The 12,259-nt window shown below is 42.1% G+C and overlaps 1 protein-coding gene across 6 annotated transcripts in view; it reads left to right on the top strand.

Annotated features, from left to right (window-relative positions):
- Nucleotides 1-12,259, top strand: part of rbfox1 (RNA binding fox-1 homolog 1) — a 433,204-nt gene that overhangs the window by 310,163 nt on the left and 110,782 nt on the right. The window lies entirely within an intron of this gene.

Raw genomic sequence — 12,259 nt, 5'->3', positions numbered from 1 at the left:
AAGGTTTTTGAATGTGCGACAAAGTATATGGGAGTTATTAGGCAAAACGCACTTTCCTTGATAATAGCGCCACCTAGTGGCGAAAATTCACAATGACAACAGATTATAAAATTTTTCGCCAGGTGTGACATATATTCCAAGTTTGGTGAGTTTTGGGGTATGTTCAGGCAGTGAAAAATGCGATCATTTGGGACGAAGGAAAATAAAAACAAATAATAATCATTACAAAAACAATAGGGACCTCGCAGGTTCCCTGCTCGGGCCCTAATAATAATAATCACTACAAAAACAATAGGGTCCTTGCAGGTTCCCTGCTCGGGCCCTAATAATAATAATCCGAGCGGATCCAATAGGGCCTCGCACGAGATTCGTGCTCGGGCCCTAATAATCATTACAATTACAATTACAATAGGGTCCTTGCAGGTTCCCTGCTCGGGCCCTAATAATCACTACAAAAACAATAGGGACCTCGCAGGTTCCCTGCTCGGGCCCTAATAATAAGAAACACTACAATTACAATAGGGTCCTCGCAGGTTCCCTGCTCGGGCCCTAATCATTACAATTACAATAGGGTCCTTGCAGGTTCCCTGCTCGGGCCCTAATAATCCTTACAGATACAATAGGTCCTCGCACGAGATTCGTGCTCGGGCCCTAATAATCACTACAAAAACAATAGGGACCTCGCAGGTTTCCTGCTCGGGCCCTAATAATAATTAAAGCTGCAAGCAGCGATGAACGGGCCCTCGCAGTCCACGTACGTTGGGCTGTGGCGCCGTCGGAGGCCTGTGCGCCCAGTTGTGTGCTTGCCCGTTGCCTGTGGAAATGTGGTACCTAATGTAAATGGGGTCCGTGTCAAACAAATCACAACAGTGACATCTTCAGTGACTTCCTGTGTCCAGAGGGTGGCGCTATAGATATGACACAGTATTGATGTAGAGACGTGTTCAGGGCGAGCCCCTCTACATGTGTGAGCAATTTGATGCCAATGGGAAATTGTATGTTGAAGTTATCAGGACTTCCTGCTTGATGGCAAAAGATTGAATTTGAAGGAAAATGGCAGACTTCCTGTTGGACTGAGGGTATGTGTCCAAGAGGGTTTTTTGTGCGTCTGGTGATGATACATAAGCCTACCGAATTTGGTTCATGTACGTGCATGTAGGAGGCAGGGCTTCAATTTTGAAATATTCCGGGGGGCGCTATGGAGCCATTTAGCGCCACCTGCTCGTCATTTTTGGTGTGTGAGTTACAGGGGCCAGTCTATACCACCCCAATGAGTTTCATATCCATAAGTGTTATGGTGTTGGCACAGTGCCAAATCTAAGATGAAACTGCCACCAGAGCGCCACCTAGTGTCGGATCGGTATGACCTTCGTCAGGTATCCTCAGGAGGGCATTGGCAATGAGTGTACCAAGTTTTGTGTTAATCCGACCAACCGATGTTGAGATATAAAATAGTTTAATTTAAACAGCGCCACCTGGTGGTCATCATCCCAAATTTTGAACAGAGCCTTAGGGCCTCATGTGGAAGTAGGATCCTGAGTTTGAAGTCATTCGGACACACTGATGTGGAGATATGCAACACTTCCTGTCTGGAGCGAAATCTGCAGAAAGTTATAATTGAATAACTTGAGTATTCTTTGGAATATCAAAATTCTTTTAATAACTTTTTGTCAGAAGGGTCCACAGATGCTGTGTGCAAAGTTTGGTGCAAATCGGTGAAATTGCCTGGGAGGAGTTCGAAAAAGTAGGTTTGCGACATTTTGCGAGCTAGCGAAAAAAAACGGTAGGCGGATATGGGCGTGGCCTATACCCAGAGATTCAGGAGGATTCACTGAACGTGTGGATATAAGGTTTTTGAATGTGCGACAAAGTATGTGGGAGTTATTAGGTAAAACGCACTTTCCTTGATAATAGCGCCACCTAGTGGTGAAAATTCACAACGACAACAGATTATAAAATTTTTCGCCAGGTGTGACGTATATTCCAAGTTTGGTGAGTTTTGGGGTATGTTCAGGCAGTGAAAAATGCGATCATTTTGGCCTAAAAATAATAAAAAAAAAAATAATAATAATCACTACAAAAACAATAGGGTCCTTGCAGGTTCCCTGCTCGGGCCCTAATAATCCGAGCGGATCCAATAGGGCCTCGCACGAGATTCGTGCTCGGGCCCTAATAATAATAATCACTACAAAAACAATAGGGTCCTTGCAGGTTCCCTGCTCGGGCCCTAATAATCACTACAATTACAATAGGGTCCTTGCAGGTTCCCTGCTCGGGCCCTAATAATCCTAGCAGATACAATAGGTCCTCGCACGAGATTCGTGCTCGGGCCCTAATAATAAATAATCCTTACAGATACAATAGGTCCTCGCACGAGATTCGTGCTCGGGCCCTAATAATAATAAATAATCCTTACAGATACAATAGGTCCTCGCACGAGATTCGTGCTCGGGCCCTAATAATAAATAATCCTAGCAGATACAATAGGTCCTCGCACGAGATTCGTGCTCGGGCCCTAATAATCCGAGCAGATACAATAGGTCCTCGCACGAGATTCGTGCTCGGGCCCTAATAATAATAAATAATCCTTACAGATACAATAGGTCCTCGCACGAGATTCTTGCTCGGGCCCTAATAATAATCATTACAATTACAATAGGGTCCTCGCAGGTTCCCTGCTCGGGCCCTAATAATAATCATTACAAAAACAATAGGGTCCTTGCAGGTTCCCTGCTCGGGCCCTAATAATAATCATTACAATTACAATAGGGACCTCGCAGGTTCCCTGCTCGGGCCCTAATAATCATTACAATTACAATAGGGTCCTCGCAGGTTCCCTGCTCGGGCCCTAATAAAAATGAAATCGTATTAGGCAAATATTAGTCTTACTTCAGTTAGTGGGCATTGTTGGTATTGGTGGTGCCAGTGTCTTCATGTGAAGCTGAGAGAAGATTTGGTGCACTGTGCAGACTAAAGACATGGCTATGGTCTAGTATGAGACTGAACAATTTAATAGTCTAATAGTTTTTTCTAGATTCTATTAAGTTGCCTTGTGTGAAGTTTAGGATCCAGTGTGATTTGGGGTTTGAACCACATCAGAGACTAAAAGTCACTATAGCTTGGCCTCTGTCGCTCCAATTAATTTTTTATTTTCTATTTTTTTCTCTTGCAGTCCTCACAATGTTGAGCTAAATTAAACTTAATCAGAATCAGAATCAGAATCAGAATAGTTCATTAATCCCCGGGGGGAAATTGTTTTTGTTCCAGATGCTCCATGCAAAGTAGAAAAAGAAATATGGCATGAATGGAAACAAGAGATAAAGATAAAGATATAGATAAAATAGTAAAGAAGACAATTAAATAAAATAATAAAGTAGACAATCTAAGTATTTACAGATATACAGTGCAATATAAATATGGTATATGGGAAATATACATAGATACGCTGTTGCAGCTCTTCTGGTGTTCAAAACAAGCGCACCTTGACTGCGGTCCCAGCGGTTCTCAATGGGCTGATTGCCCACTGGGGGCGTGGCTAAATCTACAAATGCTTGTCAATGATTTTATGTGTGAATGAAAAGCAAGTAAAAACCCAAAAGAAAAGTAACTATCTGTCTGTCTGTCTTCATTGAGAAATTGAATTCTGTCATGCAATATTTGGTGCCGAAACCAGGGAACAGGGGGTAAGAAGAGATGAAAAGTCTCAGATGTATGACCAGAAAGAAGAAAGAAAATAAGAATGGCTGATCGTCTTAAAAAGAAAAGAACTACAGTCCGTTCTTCGACAACCAGGATAATAAGTAAGGTTGACGATGAACTCAGTAAAGAATCACCGGATCCTGATTTGCTTGAGGAGTTCATGGAACAGTTGTTATTAAAAGAAGAATGTTTGGATAAACTTGATGGGGAAATCGAAGAGGAGACAAAGACGGATGACTTGGAGGATGAAGTTACAAGAGCCATGGAATATAAGGAACACATTACTCAGAGGAAAACAAAATTAAGGAGAGCGCTCAGGAGAGCGCAAGACGATGCAGCCTCTGTGATGTCTTCTGAAGCAGATGTTATGCGTCAAAACGTGAAATTGCCCAAACTTGTCATTGAAAAATATACAGGGGACATTAGCCACTGGCAGTATTTTTGGGGACAGTTTGAGACGGCTGTGCATCGAAATCCCAGTCTGACGAAGACGGATAAGTTCAGTTACCTGAGATCATATCTCACAGGAGCAGCTGCAAATGTGGTCGCAGGACTGCCGCTGACCGAAGCCAATTATGATAATGCCATACAACTACTACAAAAAAGGTTTGGCCGAAAGGATCTTGTTATTAATGCACACATGACCAAGCTTCTTAATCTTAGTCCTGTTAAAAATGCCAGTGATGTAAAAGCACTCAGATATCTATATGATAACTGTGAAATACAGATCCGTAGTTTGGCTTCTATGGGAGTGGTTTCTGACACGTACGGCAGTTTGCTGTGCCCCATTCTGATGAAACTTATACCGGAGGAGATGACGCTGGAGTTTAGCCGGAAAAAAGATGAGGATGATGTCTGGAAAGTTGAGGATCTGATGGGTTTCATTCAAAAGGAAGTGGACAGCCGAGAGCGCACATCTAACATGACCCAGAGCGCAAAAGAGCGCACCGGTAAGGAACGAGAAAAAGACAGTCATGGTGCATGGGAAATGCGCAGAAAACCAAATATGAAAAATCTGATCATATGTCACCCGCTGCCTTTTGGACGGAGGGAGTCAGCGCAGCTTTGTGCGTCAAGATATCTCTCGTGCACTTAATCTCCCTAAAATAGGTGAAGAGACTCTGAGACTACACACATTTGGCCCGAGTGAACCAAAGCAGGTAACTTGTAATAAAGTGAAGCTAACATTGAGTAACATAAGAAATGGCCAACGTGTAGAAATGGATGTCCTAGAAACACCTCGTGTGTGCACTTCTATTATGAAAGTTGCGAGAGAAGAATTACGCAGAGATCTGGAGCCCAAGGGCATGCAACTCGCTGACACAGCTGTAAGTGGAATGGAAATACAGGAACTCGGGTGTTGATTGGAGGTGACCATTATTGGAAAGTTGTATCTGGGAAATTAGAACGTCTCTCTGAACAACTAGTTGCATTGGAGAGCAAATTTGGCTGGCTCATCCAAGGTACAGTATCTATGCTGAATGTAACCTCTGAGCAAGAAATCACAGACATTGGAACGCTGCATGTGAGTGTTGGGCTGGAGGAACAAATAAATTACACACTGCGCTCCTTCTGGGAAACGGAATCCATCGGGATTGCAACAGAGAAAATAAAGAATTGTGATGAGGAGACGATGCAGTGGTTTGAGAAGTCTGTTCAGTTCACTGAAGGAAGATACCAGGTGAGCTTACCTTGGAAAAGTGAAAATGATAACTTGTCTTCCAATTATGATGTGGCAAAAAGACGCTTTGATCAGCTCATTAAGAAGTTTCAAAATGATGTGCCACTTTTTGATAAATATCAAGAGGTAATTCAAGATTATGTCAGCCAAGGCATAGTAGAACGTGTGGAGAATATTGTTTCTGACAGTCCCGTCTATTATCTTCCACATAGAGCTGTCATTAATGAGGAGCGTTTAACCACTAAATTGCGAGTAGTCTTTGACGCTTCCTCCCATGCTACGGGCTGTCTATCTTTAAATGACTGCTTAATAGCTGGCCCTAATCTGAATCCTGAGTTACTAAGTGTCCTGTTAAAGTTCAGGCTTCATAGAGTGGCTTTTATGGCTGACATTACGAAAGCTTTTTTGCAGATCTCCATTAGAGAGCAAGACCGAGATGTATTAAGATTTCTCTGGACTGATGACTTGCCTAAAAAACATGGAAAACCAAACATCAACATTATGCGAATCACCAGAGTTCCATTTGGAGCTTCACCCAGTCCTTTTCTATTAGCTGCAACCATAAGGCATCATGTGAAACAATACCAACAAGCATATCCTGTGGTCACATCTATTCTGGACAAGTGTTTGTATGTGGATGACCTGATTTGTAGTGTACGGAGTGAAGAGGAAGCCATCAGCGTATCAATGCAAGCCAAAGCTATCTTAAAAGATGCTCACATGAATCTGTGTAAATGGAGCTCAAACTCGGAAGATCTGAACACCCTGTGGAAGGAGAAAATGGAAAACACAGTAAGTGGAAATGTTGAAGTGAAAAACATTGTGTTAAAAGTTCTTGGATTAACATGGAGAACTGAGCAAGATGACTTCACCTTTGATTTAAGAAACCTGCTTGACTTCTTAAAGGATAAGAGTGATACAAAAAGATGAGTGTTACAAGCTGCGTCCCGCATATTTGATCCTGTGGGATTTCTTTCCCCTTTTACCATCAGAGTGAAATGTCTCTTTCAAAAAATGTGGGAACGTGGACTTGAATGGGACAATGAGTTGCCTGAAGATCTGGCAAATCTGTGGCATCAGTGGTGTGAGGAGCTGCCCAACATCACGAATATTAAAATTGCCAGATGTTATCAGGCAGCGCTTGTGAAGCAGGATGCACCTGTGAATCTAGAAGTGCATGTCTTCAGTGATGCCAGTGAAAGTGCTTATTGTGCAGCTGCCTATCTACGCATCATTCCAGAAGATGGTGAGTGCATTGTAACACTTATAACTTCAAAAACAAGAGTAGCTCCACTTAAAAAAGTTACATTACCCAGACTTGAGTTACTGGGCGCTCTCATTGGAGCTAGACTTAGTAACTATGTCATCACCCATCTTGACATGGAAAAGACCCAAGTGAAATTGTGGACTGACTCAATGATAACTTTGCATTGGATCAAGAGTTCTGCTAAACAGTGGAAACCCTTTGTGGAACATCGAGTCCGAGAAATACAGAGTTTAACTTCACCAGCACAGTGGCGTCACTGCAGAGGAAGTGATAATCCTGCAGATGTCGCGACTAGAGGAATCAGTGTGAATCAATTGAAAGAAAATTCATTGTGGTGGACAGGTCCTACCTGGCTCAAACAAAGAGAAATGCAGTTCTGTGAACCCGAACCTGAACCTCATGTCAGTGTTGAAATTGTAAATGAAAGTGTGTCAGTCTTGGAAGTTGCAAAACTGACTGGCTCTGCAAATACCGTGGAAATGGATTTGTTGGAGTTGAAAAATTATAGTGACCTCAACCGAGTTCTACATGTGACTGCTTGGATTAAAAGATTCATTTACAATGCTAAAGAGAAAAAAAACGACTTGGACCATTGACAGCGGAGGAAATCTCTAATGCGGAGCTGCATTGGATTCAGGTAACACAGGAAAAGTTTCTTTCATGAGATGTCCAGGAAAAAGACGAGTCAAGGAAATTCCTTCCAGTCTAAAATCCAGCCTCTTAACCCTTTTTTGGATGATCAAGGAATTTTAAGAGTTGGAGGCAGATTACAGATGGCTCATTTGAAATTCGAACAAAAGCATCCCTGCATTCTTCCCTCTGATGATAAGTTCTCAGAGTTGATAGTGAAAAGATGCCACCAACAAGTAATGCATTCTGGTCTGCAGGATACTCTTAATCAAGTGCGAGAAAGATTCTGGATACTGAAAGGAAGACAGATGTCCAAAAGAACTGTAAATGCTTGTTTCCTCTGCCGTAAACACAAAGCAAAGCCTGCTCAGCAGATTTCCGCTCCCTTACCTGCGTCTCGAATTGAAGAAGCTCCTCCCTTTGAGAACACTGGTGTGGATTTTGCCGGACCCTTGTACTGTAAGTCACAAGACAAAGTTTATATTGCTCTTTTCACCTGTGCAGTAACTCGTGCTATCCATTTGGAATTAGTGTCTGATATGACAACAGAAAAATTCCTATTGGCTTTTAGACGTTTTGTGTCAAGAAGAGGACTTTGTAAAACTATATATTCTGACAATGCAAAGACTTTCAAAAGAGCTAATGTGGAACTAAGTGTGTTATGGGATTCTCTGTCATCAAAAGAAGTCCAGGAATTCTTTGCAGGAAAGCGCATATCCTGGAAGTTCATTGTGGAAAAGGCCGCTTGGTGGGGCGGAATGTGAGAGAGACTGGTACGCTCAGTGAAAATCTGCTTACGTAAAGTGATTGGTAAGGCATCTTTGCATTATGAAGAAATTGAAACCATTCTGACTGAAGTGGAAGCTGTGGTTAACTCTCGTCCCATCACTTTTACCCACACAAGCAGTGAAGATCCTGTCCCACTATCTCCTTCTCACTTTTTGATTGGTCAGCGTCTGACAGCGCTCCCCCCAGCTGTCAGCATAACATCAGCGGTTCCTGACGTGAGTAAAAACCAGTTGATAAAACGGTGGAGATACAGGCAACGGATTGGGAAAATGTTCTGGTATCGATGGCGAAAAGAATATCTTATGGAACTGAGATCTGCACACATCTCATCTTCTGTTAAAAGATCTTCTGACTTAAAGACTGGAGATGTTGTGTTAATCAACGAGGATAAACTGCCGAAGCACCTCTGGAAAATTGGCCGAATCACAGAAGTTTATTTGGGGAGGGATGGAAAAGTTCGCTCATGTCTTGTTATGCTTCCTTCTAGGACTACTTTGAGAAGACCTGTACAGCTGCTTTACCCTCTTGAACTCTCTTAGTGATGAGCTGACTGGAGTCACTCTCATCGGTCGGGAGTGTGTTGCAGCTCTTCTGGTGTTCAAAACAAGCGCACCTTGACTGCGGTCCCAGCGGTTCTCAATGGGCTGATTGCCCACTGGGGGCGTGGCTAAATCTATAAATGTTTGTCAATGATTTTATGTGTGAATGAAAAGCAAGTAAAAACCCAAAAGAAAAGTAACTATCTGTCTGTCTGTCTTCATTGAGAAATTGAATTCTGTCATGCAATATACGCATATATATAAATATATAAATATATATATATATAGCCATTTGAGTCCGATCATCAGAGGGAGGAGTTGTAAAGTTTAATGGCCACAGGTAGGAATGACTTCCTGTGGCGCTCAGTGATGCATTTGGGAGCAATTAGTCTTTCGCTGAAAGTGCTCCTCTGTTTGACCAGAGCGTTGTGGAGAGGGTGAGAGCCATACTGCAGTATCGCCCGCAACTTCGACAGCATCCTCCTTTGTGACACTGCTGTCAAAGGCCACCACAGACTCGTAAAACATCCTCAGCATTAATTTGACCTTTTATATATGTATCGGCTGTTTCCACACTTATCGCACACTTAATAACATACAAATTAAATGTAAGCAGTGTGGTGTGTGACATCAGATTTCGCTTCATTGTAAATACATTTTGAAAACTGGTCTGTAGTTCTACTGTGATAAAACCACCTGAGCCCAGGGGTCCATATCACCAAGAACGTTCAACGTATAGTGGCTCTCTTCTGGGTTGCCTGGATAACTGGTATCAAAGCTGATTATCAGTTGGTTCCGATTCAGCAATGAGTATGATCACATGAAGCTGCAGAAACACGAGAAACTAAAGTGGCACTCGGAGCGCATATGTTGCACAGGCAATCTAGCAAGGCCTAACTGTCCCCTTTAATTTAATCAAGCCTCAATAATATATTAAAGTCAATGGTTATGTATTTCTCTAAATTTTAAACCACCCTAAACTGCTTAACTATAATTGAAAATCACTAGATCTAGAATTCACTTCAAATTGTACTCACTCGTAGATACCAGCTACCTAAAGGTCTGATTTATTTTCATCAAGATCCATGCAATATTCAATGAGTGTCAAGATTATAGGGAATATTAAAGGGGGAAGGCTAGGAGAGGACCCAAACGCAGACACTCACAGGAACACACACAGGAGGCAGTATAAGGGGGAAAACAAAAAGCGAGCTTTCACAGACAATGGGGAGAATACAGACAAACTAAAAATGACACTAGAAGACAAAAATAAAGTAACAACTAAATGCTAAAACAAAGTGCAAACAAACGCAAAGTACAAATCAAAAGAGAAACCAAACTACAAACATACCACACTGGAACATGAGGAGACACTCGAGACACAAAGAAACACTGAGGAAACACTGGGGATGAAGCTGGGAGGAAAACACGGAGAAAGACAAACCAAGACGGACGAAGACGAACACAGGCTAACACAGGCTAGGAGCTAACACGAAGAAGGACAGGAAGACACGGAGACAGGAACGGGAACATCAACGGGAACGGCTGAGTGACAGCATACACAGACCAAGACATGGGGAAACGAAACGATCTGACGAAGACATGAGGGCGAACAAAGGCTATATACACAGAGACACTAATGACGAGACGAGGTACAGGTGGAGTGAGGATGGACACGGACAAGGGAGGGAATCAATGGAAAAACACAGGAGGAAGTGACAAGTAGGATGCGACACACAAGGGAACAATTTCAAAATAAAACAGGAAATAAACCAAACAGACACTGAACCATGACAATGAGAAATTAATTAAAATATCCAAAAATTAAAATCTCACAATGGTAAAGACAGTGAGAAAAGATTTCCTGGATCCATCCCTTTATCCAGATCCACACCTACAATGAATGGAGTCTTTTCTGGACTGCAATTAATCTTCTATCCAAGTTTCAAGGAAATACACTCAGTAGTTTTTTATGTAATCCTGCTGAAAAACCAACCAACCAACAAACAAATGGGCACAGGTAAATATTATTGTGCATGTCTTAATTTTAAAGGCCTTTACACACCTTGGGTATGATGAATAAAAAACATTAAAATGTGAAACAATCATCTGTGAATAATTCACATCAAAACTATTAACACCAGCAGCTATGCAAATTTGCAGTAGTTTGTTCCAATATGTGAATTTGCAACATAGGTATATTATCACATAAAAACAATACTTACCACAGACCAAGCAGGACTGGCATTAGAAAGGCGGCAGCTTGCAAAGATCTGAAAGGGCCCCCTGGGCTTCTGGAGTCGCAGTGCAGCACTGATTCTGTCCATCCCTCCTCTGTGGCTCTTCCTGAGGTTTCTTCCGCATTTTTTTTCCCCGTTAAAAGGGCTTTTTTTGGGGGCAAGTTTTTCCTCACTCAAATCGAGGGTGTCGTCTCTGTACAGATTGTAAAGCCCTCTGAGGCAAACTGTGATTTGTGAATTTGGGCTATACAAATAAAATTTGATTTGATTTGATTTGATTTGATTTGATCAGCTCGCTGACAGGTAGAAAGAGGTTGCATTCACCGGGTTCATCTCAGCTGCCTGTCCTGGGGCTCCAGTCTGTTCCATTCCATTTAGATGTATTAATATGTTACTAGACGTTACAAACAAACCAATCAACAGAGTGGTAGAACAGCAACTCACATGCTCGGCGAGGTAAAATGACTAAATTAAATTATCAAAGGAGATTGATGGACAGAGTACAGATGGATATAACAGCTTCAGTTCCCTGTCTGCAACTCTCATACTTATAGCAGTCTGTCTGTGCAGGGTGCAGAGGTTACACATTCCAAGTCACTTTTGTCTTTTTGTCTTAAAAATGTTGTGTTGTTTGTCCCAGACACAAACAATTAACAGGTCCACCATTGTTAAGAGTTCTGCCTGTCCTCAGGACCATATAGGTTGAAAATGAAAACAACTTATCAGGACCCATATTTAAGTTTGTTGTTTGGCTGCAACATGTAGTAACGTGTGTTACACAGCTATGTTTGTAACTGAAGTTACAGAAGTAACGTAGTGATTTTAAGTCAAACCAGAAGGTTTTCCTCAACCTAACCAAGTAGTTTATCTTGCCTAAGCCTAACCCAACTCCAACCATACAATGAAGATCCAGTATGTGTGTCGCTGTTACGCTGCAAGCTCATGTAATTTTGGGAGACAGTGACAATCCACCGATTCAGTAGTTTAGGTATGAGGGTGTGTTGCATGAGTTGTGATGTGGCATCCATTTCACACATGATTTGGTCGATGCCTTCATTTACAGTGCAAAAGCTCAGACCTCGTTCCAAAATAATGCTGCTTTTTCATTGCTTTTTGCTGTGTGTGTGAAAGCAAAACCAAAAATTGAAAAAAAAAAATTGCAAATTTTTGTGCAAAGTAATTGCTTGAAAAAAAAACACTTACAGTGTGTAAAGGTCTTAATGCTGCTGATTGGACTTCTAGCTGTTAATACTTGTAGACATACAATCACACCTACAGAGTGTTACTGGACCTTACCAGTCTCCTTTCCCAGCCATTAGAGAGCAGGGTTTGGTGGGGTCTGGGGTGCCTGCTCTTGGGTTGTGGAGATGGGGGTTGGTTGGTAGCTAGCCCATTGCCTGCATGTCAACATGCA

The sequence above is a fragment of the Pagrus pagrus genome, assembly GCF_965226575.1.
Source record: "Pagrus pagrus genome assembly, chromosome: 13".
In the NCBI taxonomy this organism is placed as follows: domain Eukaryota; kingdom Metazoa; phylum Chordata; class Actinopteri; order Spariformes; family Sparidae; genus Pagrus; species Pagrus pagrus.
This window is presented reverse-complemented; position numbering and strand designations above follow the sequence as displayed.